At 42.0% G+C, this 12,597-nt stretch overlaps 1 long non-coding RNA gene and 1 pseudogene across 1 annotated transcript; one reads left to right on the forward strand and one right to left on the reverse strand.

Annotated features, from left to right (window-relative positions):
- Window positions 1-1,153: 1,153 nt before the first annotated feature.
- LOC150066353 (N-lysine methyltransferase SETD6 pseudogene) lies at window positions 1,154-3,166 on the forward strand (annotated as a pseudogene).
- Window positions 3,167-3,710: 544 nt separating this feature from the next.
- On the reverse strand, window positions 3,711-4,862 carry LOC150066354 (uncharacterized). The gene is made up of 2 exons (XR_016532939.1): window positions 4,412-4,862; window positions 3,711-4,112 (listed from the first exon to the last, which is right to left on the reverse strand). It is a non-coding gene; the product is annotated as an uncharacterized LOC150066354 (long non-coding RNA).
- Between the last annotated feature and the right edge of the window lie 7,735 nt (window positions 4,863-12,597).

The raw sequence follows: 12,597 nt of genomic DNA on the forward strand, positions 1-12,597 counted from the left end.
ACTGCTCTCCTTCCCAAATGCTAGGTGGCATGCTGGCCTCTCGGCCTTTCCACTACTTCCTCCTGGTTCCTGAAAGGGAAGTTGCCTGGAAAATGGCCTTTCAAAAACTGAACCACTATGTAGATCTGCCAAGGGCTCTCACAACTGTGGAGTGTCTACTTCACGACTAGGCCTCCCCACACATCCTGCACAGAGAAAGAGGACATGAGAAGAAGCAGGGGACTGGAGAGGAGACAGAACAATGCTAACATGAGTTGGTGGCATTTGCTAAGAAAGGAGGGGATGCAGGTCCTGGAGACCTAGGACTTCTTCATGCTGTCTGCACTCTTCCTTCCTCTTCTCTTTCAACTTTTCAGGGGAATTTCCATTTCCCAGGGAATTCTGAAACCTGGTTCTGATGAAGTTTTTTCTTTGGAATGAGATGAAAAATTGGTGTTTCTGGCAATGACTGTATGTGGGGTGGGATGGGGGTCACTTGATTCCTAAGTGAGGGATTCTCTACATAGACAAGTCTGATCCTCCTGTCTCGACCTTGCAAACACTAGGATGTGCATTTACCACCATTGTAATTTTACTATTTTTACTTAATACTATCACCCCAAACTGTATTGACCAACATCTGTTCCTCACCACTGGTTATGTACACACAGATAGACAGACACACACACACACACACACACACACACACACACACTTATGTTCCTGGGAATCCATGGAGCACACCTGTAATCCTAGCTACTCTGTAGACTGAGCTCGAAGGATCATGGTTCGAAGAAGGCAGCCAGACAGTTCATGAAATCGTTATCTCCAATGAACCACTCAAAGCTGGACATGGAGATATGGCTCAAGTGGTAGAATGTTAGGGAAAGTGCCCAGATGCTAAACTCAAGCCCCACGACCAGAATACACACACACACACACACACACACACACACACACACACACGTCTTAATAACATTAAGCATCTTAAATAACATTGTATGGGCCTTTCTGAAGGTGTAACTTGAACATGAGAACACAGGGGAACCTTCCCAAAGGTGAGATGTTAGGGTGCTAGTCTAACAGTTCCATTGTCTCTTGGGTAGCTGGGGCACAGACAGCTCTGTCACAGCAGCAGCACTGCAGAGGTGTAACTGTCTGCAGTGGAGTGGGGATGTCCCCAGGGGAATCACAGCAGCGTTGCTCAAATGAGGCAACAGTGCAAGAAGCAAAGAGAAGCAGGAACCTTAGAAAACTTCCCAGCATACAGAATCTGTGTAAAAGGGAATTTAATAAATATAAAGGTTTGACGCTGCCGACTGCGACATGGATGCGCCATGCCGTGCTGCGGGCGGATCGCGTTCGGGGCATGGCGATGCCGGCCAAGAGCCCGCGGGTTGGCGGGCAGGCGGGCTGCGAAGGCAGTGGCGAGGAGCCGGCTTCCGACCCAGTGGCAGGCTTCCTGCGCTGGTGCGGGCGAGTCGGACTAAAGCTGAGTCCCAAGGTGGCGGTGAGCCGGTGGGGGACTGTGTCCGGCTATGGCATGGTGGCTCAGGAAGGCCTGCAGCCCGGAGAGCTGCTGTTAGCGGTGCCCGGGGCTGCGCTCCTGTCTCTGCACACCTGCTCCATTGGCAGTCTGTTGGAAGGAGGTGGGTGCGCGAGCCGGCGCGGGGAGCCCCGGGCCAGGCGGGCGAGCCAGGGCGCGCCAGAGCCTCACTGTGTGTCTTCTCCAGAGGGAGCTGCGCTGCAAAGCCCCTCGGGCTGGGTGCCGCTGCTGCTGGCGCTGCTCCACGAGCTGCAGGCCCCGGCCTCCCACTGGAGCCCCTACTTTGCTCTCTGGCCCGAACTGGGCCGCCTGGAGCACCCCATGTTCTGGACGCAGGAGGAGCGGCAGCGCCTGCTGCAGGGCACAGGTGTCCCCGAGGCGGTGGAGAAGGATTTGGCAAACATCCGCAGCGAGTTCTATTCTGTCGTGCTGCCCTTCATGGAAGCCCACCCTGATCTCTTCAGCCCCAAGGTTCGCTCCCTGGAGCTCTATCACCAACTGGTGGCCGTGGTGATGGCCTATAGCTTTCAAGAACCACTGGACGAGGACGAAGAGGAGCCAAACTCCCCTGTGATGGTGCCTGCGGCAGACATCCTGAACCATCTAGCCAATCACAATGCCAACCTAGAGTACTCTGCAGACTATCTTCAGATGGTGTCTACTCAGTCCATTCCAAAAGGCCATGAGATTTTCAACACTTATGGGCAAATGGCTAATTGGCAACTGATTCATATGTATGGTTTTGTTGAACCATATCCTAACAACACAGATGACACTGCTGACATTCAGATGGTGACTGTTCGTGAAGCTGCATTCCAGGGAGTGAAAAGCGTGTCTGAAAGGCTCCTCCTATACGAGCGCTGGGATTTCTTGTGCAAACTGGAGATGGTAGGGGAGGAGGGAGCCTTTGTGATCGGGCGTGAAGAAGTGCTGACTGAAGAGGAGCTGACCACCACACTTAGGGTACTGTGTATGCCTGCTGACGAGTTCAGAGAGTGTAAAGACCAGGATGGCTGGGGGGAGAGTGAAGGCGAAAGCAGCTTGTCAATCGCCAGTATCCTGAAACTCCAAGCATCATGGAGAAAGCTTCTTTGAGACAGTGTTCTGTTAACACTGCAGACATATGCCACAGACCTAAAAGCTGACCAAGATGTGCTTAGTAATAAGGAGCTCTATGCCAAACTCAGCTCAAGGGAGCAGCAGGCCTTACAGGTTCGCTATGGTCAGAAGATGATCTTGTATCAGTTGTTAGAACTGACAAGTTAGCAGATTCTGTGTTTAACTGCAAGCTGGTGGTATTAAGGGAATCAAACCCCGCTATGCAAGGCTCCAGCTATTTACTTCTGAAACTAAGTCCACTAGCATTGGTGGTGCTGTGGCTCAAATGGTAGCATTGAGCCGAAGAGCTCAGGGCTGACAGCTCCTAGGCCCAACAACAACAACAAAAAATTTGTCTAAGTGGAGTCAAGTAATAACTAATTTCTGGACGTTGTTTTCCTGTTCCAAGTTTTCTCCAAAAATTCCCTTGCCAAGTGTGTCTTCAGGACAAGCTAAGGTGCACAATAAGATTGCCTCAAGAAACAAGTTTCTGTTATAGTAGTACAATCAGCAAGGAGTGATTTCCCAGTGGTCTGGATCTGTTTGCAGGGTTTTTTTTTTTTTTAAATTATTTCTTTTTTTGGTACCAGGCATTGAACACAAGACGTTGCTAGGCAAGTGCTTTTCCATTGAGCTACATCACAGCCCAATGGCCAGGGTCTGTAAGGCCAGGCGGCCTACTTTCCCCTTTACCCAGCCCTGGCTTCGTGCCATGACTTTAATGTTTGCAAAGCACTTAAAATCCTCAACAGAAGAGGCTGTTTTGGTGTTGACTGTGTAGAGAGGGCCTAAGCTAGTGCTGAGGAAGGATAACTCCTAATATTAGTTCCTTTTCCCATAGTTTGAAAGACCAGGAGGGTTGGGGGAAGAAGCTTCAGGCCTGGCTTGCTTTTTTTTTCTCTTCAAAATGAGTGCTTCCCCTGTAACTGTACAATGGCTTTCAGGAAAGGCACACAAAACCCTATGTTCTAGTGTTTGTGTTAGCAACTTAGTGTGGGTAACGCTAAGAAATCTACATTAATATAGTAATAGTTGGCACACTAGGAATGTCAGAAGACAGTTATATCCTTGAACAAAAAGCATGGTATTTAGCTGCCTCTTTTTATTACAAGATACTAGGTTTATGTACTTGCCTTGAACATATTTTGCACAAACCCAGAAGTAGACAAAAGATTTTTCTCTTTCATATATTTACACAAGTTCAAAATGATATTCACAGCATCATCTAAATTTTGGCCAAGTCAAAAAAATGCATTTAAACTTTGGAACGTGCCCACATAGACAGGAGGCCAACCGCAACAGTGTAGGTGTTGGGGCAGACACCTGAGGGCTGGGAGAGTTAGGAGGAGTTGGAAGGATTCCACAGTCAGTTTATCAGTTTGGTGCCTTTACAACAGAGATGCAGTTCATCTAACTGGCACCAGTTCCTTCCATTACTTGCTGAGCCTGCTTCTGTCCCATGCAGCACTGTGCAACGGACTGGAATAACCTAGAGAGTAGAAAGAATTACACACTGACTCATGAGCGAAGTTCAGGGTTAAAACTACTGGTTTTAGCTACTATTGCCTTTTTTGGTTGTGCTAGACAGTGGCCTTGAGCTACTTTCCCCTCATGGCTAGCCCCTCTACTACTGAGCCACAGCTAAACTTGGTTTTTATGGTGGTAAACTGGAGAGTCTTAGGGGCTTTCATACCTGGGTGGGCTTTCAACTGTGACCCTAATTAGCTGGGATTATTGTAACTGTACCAATCTACAGACATTATCCTGTTCCTAGATAATTCAACTTACTTTTCAATTTCTGGGGCACAGTGTACAAACTCATGGTTCCAGAACTTAAATGCTGGATTTTTAATCAGCTCGATGAAGGTAATAAGAAGACCCCAAGGATGTGGCCTATTTACAATCAACCGTTCCAAGAGAACCCTACAAAGGAGAAAGGGATTAATGACTGTTAAAAACTAAAAACAAGAAGTGTTTTCCTAGTCAACTTTATAAGGAATACACATCACAAATAAGATGAATCAGCAAGTTTGTGTATGTCTCACTGGAATCATGCTACTTCTTGATCCTATACATAGTCCAAACAAGCTGAAACATCCTTGACTATGGTTGAGGAAAAGGAAACTTTTTTAAACTTAAAATATTAAGGATCGTTTTTACTTTAAATAGATCTGTGAGACTCAGTGTTGTTCTAAATAATGCAAACTAGACTCTAGCATTGCTAAGAAAGATTTCAAAAGACTAGTAGGGACGAAAAGACCACCCGACCCCCCTCCCCGGTTTGTCTACAGTTCTATCCTGTATTTACAGTAGTGCTATGTGAAAGCTATAAAGGCATCATTTGGACAAACTTCTCACCTTGTGATATCTGTTCCTGGATAGCTTCAGTGTTGGCCTCTGCAAAAAGGTACAGCATGGTGCAGCTGAAGTAGTGAGTATGGCTGTTTGGGTACCACAGCTGATTTGCAATTGCATTCAAGAAGAGATACCAGCCTAGAAATCAAGAAACTTGACTTAAGACTAGCTTTGAAAGACCATCATTATAAGAAAATTGAGGGTTTTTTTTAAAATTTATTTTATTGTCAGGGTAATGAGAGGTTACGGTTAAATTCATCAGGTAGTGGGTACATTACTTCTCAAACATTAATACCTTCTCATGTTTTTTGTCCCCTTTCCTTCCCTCCACCCAGAGATTTACTTTTACTCTTTCCTTTTATAACTATTCTCTAGACTCTACAGTTTTCAGTTCTCTGGGGTTTTTTTTGTGCTAATATTTTTAAATACTTAAAAAGAATAAAAATACTGTTTTTCTTTAAAAAAATAAATAAATATAAAGGTTCTTTCTGAATCGCGTGCTACAAGTCGATTTGAAATGTTTACAATAGATATGTCTACTTTTGATCCTATAAAATATTGCTATTCCATGGTTTCTAGTTATTCATAGGTAAACATACTTTTTGTGTATGTTTGTATACTTTACAACATATGGTTGTTTAATGTTAAGTCATTGAATATTTAAAGTAGCTCAGAGAACTAAGTGCGACAACATTCAATTTGTTGGCAGTTAAGGTAAAAATAAGAATGCACCTAAAGTATTGCCACTTTAATGACTATGTAAATTTTGTTTGATTTTACAATATTCACAACTAACCTTTGTAAAAACAGAGTAATTTACAGTTATATATCTTTTTTCAAAACAAACACATCATGGGAAGGAACACAAAATCTATTTTTAGGTATAGATTTGTAGAGAATAGACAGTGATTTAGAAAACGTTATTACCTGCTTGCTGTGTGCATACGTATGCCAGCCCTGCTGCTTGAACACAATACCAAGGTGCTTTTCCTAAGCTTCTTTGCTCATGGCTAGCCCTTTACCACTTGAGCCACAGCACTCTTTCTGGCTCTTGGCTGGTTACTTGGATTTAAGAGTCCGGGGTCTTTCCTGCCAAAGCTAGTATGATCCTCGGATCTCAGACTCCTATGTACCAATGGTTCTAGGCATGAGCCAGGGCGTCAGGCCTACATGCTTATTTTTAAATCGACTTTTAAAAATTATGTTTAAGGGCCGGGAGTTTGGCCTAGTGGTTAAAGTGCTTGCCTAGCATGCATGAAGACCCGGGTTCGATTCCTTGGTACCACATACATAGAAAAAAGCCGGAAGTGGTGCTGAGGCTCAAGTGGTAGAGCTCTAGCCTTGAGAAAGTCCAAGGACAGTGCTCAGGCCCTGAGCTCAAGCCCAGGACTGGCAAAAAAAAAAATTATGTTTAAGTGATTACACAAATAACTTTCAATTCAGCATGTGAGTTTACTACATGCTAGTATTTAACTGTCTATCATTCCAGCTTTTTTTTTGCATTTTTTTATTGCAATTAGTAAAAGGGGTACATGATATTTGCCAGATAGAAGGTGCATTAATTCACGTACATTGATACCCTTTCACATGTCTTGGTACTCATTAAAATAAGAAGTTCTGGCAGTGTTTCTAAGGTCTCTTCAGTTTTGAGTAACTGATTGACCTAGGGAATATTGTCCCATCTTCCAGTTTCTAGTGTGATCAGGGGAGTAACGCTGCGGCTTACATCACCCTCTCGTGGCATTAAATTAGAAGGAATAAAAGAATCCTAATTGTTACCCAGAAGAGTCATTGAAACAAACAAAGGAGCCAGGAGGAATTGACACCAAATCACCAAATGATCTAGACAGTGAGAGGAAAAGTGAAACAGGAGAAAAGGGCAAACTACAGGAAACACAGAGAAGAAGACCCAGGGTCAATATTTGAAGCTTTTCATGCATTTGCTAACTTTATCTTCATTAGAACTCCATCACCACAGCATAACCTCTATTATTATAGAGAAATTAAAAATGAAAGGACAAAATAATGTGCCAAATAATAATGTAATCAGAAACTATACATGAAGGGGTCAATTCCAAAGTCAATGCCCTTTGAATCTCAGCTTATAAATAAAGTTGGGAACTTTGAAGAGATGTTGGAATGATGTTGTCCTTTGTTCTTCATTAAGTGTCAGTCCACCCTTCGGGAGCAAGCATGATGAGTGTGACAGTGTCATCATTCTATTGCACATCTAGCCACCTATTTGTGCTCCTTGTGGAAGCTGGAATGAGGGGTGGACTTTACTGAGGCCTCCCAGGTTTGTAGCTCATTCTATAATTCATTAAATCAAATGGGTTGGGGCTGGGGTCATCCAAAAATACTATTACTATTTTTCCTAAGTGATTTCTAGGCTGGGGGTGTGGCTTAGTGGTAAAGTGCTTGCCTAGCATTCAGGAAACCCTGGGATCGATTCCTCACTATCACATATACAGAAAAAGCCAGAAGTGGTACTGTGACTCAAGTGGTAGAGTCCTAGCCTTGAGAAAGCCCAAGGATACTGCCAAGCCCTGAGTTCAAGCACCAAGAATGGCAAAAAAAATTGATTTCTATATCCCAGGTTCTGTACATCATTCACCTTTAACAACTGTCTATCCCTTGAGTTGATAGCCTTGTTTATATTTCCTACTACATTTATTCCTTTAATCTTTTCCTTAGCATGTAATAGTCTATCTTTAACCAAACATTAGTGACATGCTATGTTTGGTAAAAGATTACTCTGATTCCAGACAATATAGAGAAACACTGTGAATGACTTTAAGGAAAGTTCTTAGGCAAGGAACAAAATATGACAGAGAATTCCTGTTAAGTTCTAAATTTCCTTAATTTCTTTTTGTAAACTTCTAATGTGTTATGCACTTTTTCTAGTACTACAGAGCAAACCGAAGACCTGGCACATGGAAAGCACACTCTCCACTACTGAGTTTCATCCCCAGCATTTTAAAGTAGTACTTAAAAGTGCAAAAGAGACTGGGCATTGGTAGCTGACTCATATAAACCTGGCTACCTAGGAGGCTGAGAATTGAGGGTCAGCTTTTAAGGCAAGCTGGGACAGGAAGGTACTTGAAACTCTAATCACTCACTACCCACCAAAAAGTCGGAAGTGGACCTCTGGCTCAAGTGGTAGAGCACTAGCTTTGAGGAGAGAAGGACAAAGACAGTGTCCAGGCTCTGAGTTCAAACTTCAGGAAGTCACAGACACAGACACAGTCACAATCACAACCACACACACAACATATTAATGGCTACACACATGAAAAAGGTAGTTCTCACTATAAATACCTCTGCATAAATATTTGAATTAAAACTGTATAGGGCATTTTTTGAAAACTATTATTAAGTTGAAAAACTGTTGAAGTTCTTTGTTTACTTTACGTGCTCAATATATTATTTGCTCATGTAAGAACTCTTTGAAGGCCCAACAACTATGCTGCCTTTTCTGCTTGTTGGTATATTTCTCTCATCTTTTCACAAAAGTTGTAACTTATTTTGAGGAAATAGGTTGTTGACTAATAATGGTAACTTTCTATTGAATAATAATCCATGATTATTACCCAGGTCTTTCTCCTAACAGACAGTGGTATTCCTCATGGGGATGCTGGATAGCTGTGCCTGTTTCTTCCCTCGCGCATTCAGGTGTTGTTGTTGCTGTTTTGTAAATGGGGCTTGTTATATTTCCTTTTCTAATTTAAGTTTTAATTGTTACTATAAAGGTTATGTACAAAGGTTTTACAGTTTCATACTCTTAATTGTAAGAGTATGCTTCTTTGTGGACAATATCACCCCTTCTCTTACTCTTTCCCAGTTTTTCTTTCCAATCCCCCATCCACAGCTTGCTATGTTTCTCAGGCTGGCCTCAAGCTCCTGTGCTGAATGGATGCTCCTCCTTCTCCAGTACATAGGACTAGAGAGACATGCCACCATGTCTGCTCTTCAACTGCTTTTATTTAATGTTTTCTTGAGTACTGCAGATGCCAGCTTCATTACTCTTTAGTTTCATTGTTCAGAACTACACATTGGGCACTTCCAACTGAGCTGCCACCTCTATGTCCCAGATTTAGGTTTTCAAATTCTATTACTTAGCACTCTCATCCTCCATTTTCCCTTTTTTTCTGGGCTGTACTAGGGTTTGAACCAAAGGCCTCCCCCTTGCTAGAGTGGTGCTATTTCACTGCAATCATGCCTCCAGCTGGTGTATGGTTAATTCTGAGATAACGTTCTCTTTGTTTTTTTCTCTCTAGGCTGGCCTTGAAAAATGATCTTGTTTTCAGCTTCCTGGGTAGGTAGGATTCACATGTGTGAGCCACTGGGCTAACAACTCTCAATTTCTAACAATATCCATCTTTATCCACACAGCCATATACTTTCACAATCTCAGTTAAATCTCTAATCTTCTAGAACTGCTTGAACTTCTGTACCTCAGATTTATATATGTTATGCTGGTATCTTCCTTGTGCTATTTTTTCTGTTTGCCTGCTTTCCCCTCAACAAACTATTCACGTAGGTTAGAAGATGGCGCCAAGACCATAGGGACCCAGCCTAGCTCTTTCCCACAAAAAGAGAGAATCAGGGAATCCCATGAGCCAACTATCTTAATAAACCCACAACTACAAATTCAAGAAGGAACGGAGAAGGCCTTTAATAATCTGATCAAACAAGGGATACAAATGTAAATAAACAAGATGGGGGTGGGAGGAGGGAAATGGGGACCAAGACATATGAAAGGGTATCAATGTATGTGAATTAATGTACCTCCTATCTGGCAAACATCATGTAACCTTTTTATTAATTACAATAAAAAATTTTTTAAAAAATGTAAATAAAATCCTGTTGGTTACTAAAAGCATTCTATTGAGTTCCAAATCCCATCCATTTAAACTCCAGTCTATGGAAGTAGACATGTGCCTCAAATGGCAGAGTGGAAGCCTTGAGTGAACAAACAAGTAAAAGCACTAGGTTAGGCCCTGCATTGGAGCCCCAGTGGGGCAGGTGGGCATACATACATATGCATGTGTGCACATGCACACACACCCTCACACTCACACACAAACTGCTATCTAGACAATATTTAAAAACAAGGTTAGTGACACTCAACTGTTTGAAAGCAGCTTCATGTTCATCTTCCTGCCATCCTTACAGGTGCAGAAGAAACTTCCTTTACTTTCAGTATTTATTTATTTTTACAAAATCCACTTAAGCATAGGCACAAGCACCTATACACTTTGATTTTCCATAGAAATTACATTTTTTACAAGGAACATCATTAAACATATAACAATTTTAAGATATCATAAAGTTTACATTTTTGTTTTTTTTCTGTTTGGAGTCAGGGTTGAACTCTGGTCCTGGCCACTGTCACTGAGTTCTTCAGCTAAAGGCTAGCACTCTACTACTTGAGCCATAGCACCACTTCTGGTTTTCTGGTGGCTAATTGGAGATAAGAGTCTCACAGACTTTAGTGCCTGGAGGGGCTTGTAACTGTGATCCTCAGATCTCAGCCTCCTGAGTAGCTAGGATTACAGGCCTGAGACACCAGTACAGCAAGAAGATGGACATCAGATGACATATGATGCTGCCTTGGACTGTGAGAAATATATTTCTCTCCCTTATATATTAAAAGAAGCAGTTAGGTATTTCTTGTCAAAACTGGATGAGTGATTTCTCCCTTCCTCAGTGACAGAAATAGACATGTCTTCCTGTTCTAGTAGAAATAGAGCTCATCTGCCAATTCCTATCTATCTTATCTCTCTACATTTCCTAACTCCCCTTGCTTCTGCATAGTAATGACCCATCATTGTGTGGACCTGAAATTTAATTTCACTCTTACTCAGCATTATATTAGCAAGCAAAGGAATAGTCACCTTTCAAACCCCACCACAAACATTATTTGTCCACAAATGTTTACTAAGGAACTCTAACCAAAATTATTTTGTGACCGTTTACTTTAAAATTACATTCCTTGATATCAATCTGTGGCTCCTGCCTGTAATCCTAGCTACTCAGGAGGCTGAGCTCTGGAATCAAGGTTCAAAGCCAAGCCTAGAAGGAAAAGTCCATCAGAGTCCTGTCTTCAACCAGCCAGAGAAGCTGTAGGTCAAGTGGTAGAGTTGGTAGACCACGAGTCTTGAACAGAAAAGCCAAGCCCTGAGTTCAGGACCCAGGACTCACAACATATAAACTCTTTTATATTTCTTACTTCATTCAGCCCTATGAAATCTTGACAAATTTGTCTCATTCCTTTAATTAGGAAACACATCACTGGAGTTCCTTCTCTCTTAGGTTCTACACCTCATAAATCTGAATTATCTCCACTACTTTTAAGACATTTGCTCCTTCTTTTAGAGTACCCTATTTCTTCTCCCTTTTTGCAATTATTGCAACCTATAATGATTTGCTTATCTATATAGATATCACTTGAATCCTTCTTCACCAAAATAGAATTTCTGAGGGATAAAAACAAATCATTCCTTTTATCATTGTATGTACAGTGAAACAAATGCACTAACAACTGATTGTCGTTGCACAAAGCCAGCCTTTAGATGACCAACTACTTGACTAGGTAAAATTACTGCCCAACTCAGTTCATTTGCGTCTTGTTTAGACCTAAGCTCTTTCTTTAGCCACTTAAGATAAAATGTTCAAATCATACTGAAAGAACCACCAAAAAAGAATCCGACACGAGACAAACTCCATCTGTGCTGAAAATCCTAAAACAACCTGAACAGCGCTTGAGTTAGTTGAGCTTCTGCATTTTATTCGCTCAGTAGAAACATTTTTACTTTTGATCAGTTGTAGGGCTTTACCTCTGGGCCAGGACAATGACCCTGAGCTCTCCAGCTCAAGGCCAGTACTCTACCAATTTGAGCTATAGCAACTCTTCTGGTTTTCTAGTAGTTAACTGGAAATAAGAGTCTCATAGACTTTCCTGCCTGGGCTGACTTTGAACTGAAATCCTCAGATCTCAGCCTCCTGAGTAGGTAGGATTTCAGGTATGAGCCACCATGGCCCAGCTTCAGTGGCAATTTTTCATGAATATGTATTGCACATATGTAAAATATCTCTCTATATATATGTTTATTTATTTTGCCAATTGTGGGCCTATGCACAGTCCTTGGACAAGTTTTGCTTAAGGCTAGTGCCCTGCCACTTGAGTCACAGTGCCACTTCCAGCTTTTCCTGTGTATGTGGTACTGAGGAATCGAACCCAGAGATTCATGCATGCTAGGCAAGCACCCTACCACTAGGGTATGCTCCTGGCCCATGTGAAAATATTTTTAAATGATTTATTTTTTTATGGATATGTGCCTCTCATAAAACTTGAACTCAGGCCTCACCAATGTTCTAGAGTTTTTTTTTTCCTTTAAACTCAAGCCTATCATGTTACCACTTGAGCTACAGCTCTATTTAATATTTTTTGGTGGTTATTTGGAGATATATATCCCAAGGACTTTTCTGCCTATACTTGCTTTGAAACCCAATCTTCAGGTTCTAGACTCCTGATTTACTAAGGTTAAAAGTAACAGACATTTGGTTAAAATGATTTTAAATTGTGAAGTAACCATAGATGCTGTATTATGTGTCTT

Source organism: Megascapheus bottae, chromosome 2, assembly GCF_031878675.1.
Source record: "Megascapheus bottae isolate mThoBot1 chromosome 2, mThoBot2.hap1, whole genome shotgun sequence".
Lineage (NCBI taxonomy): Eukaryota > Metazoa > Chordata > Mammalia > Rodentia > Geomyidae > Megascapheus > Megascapheus bottae.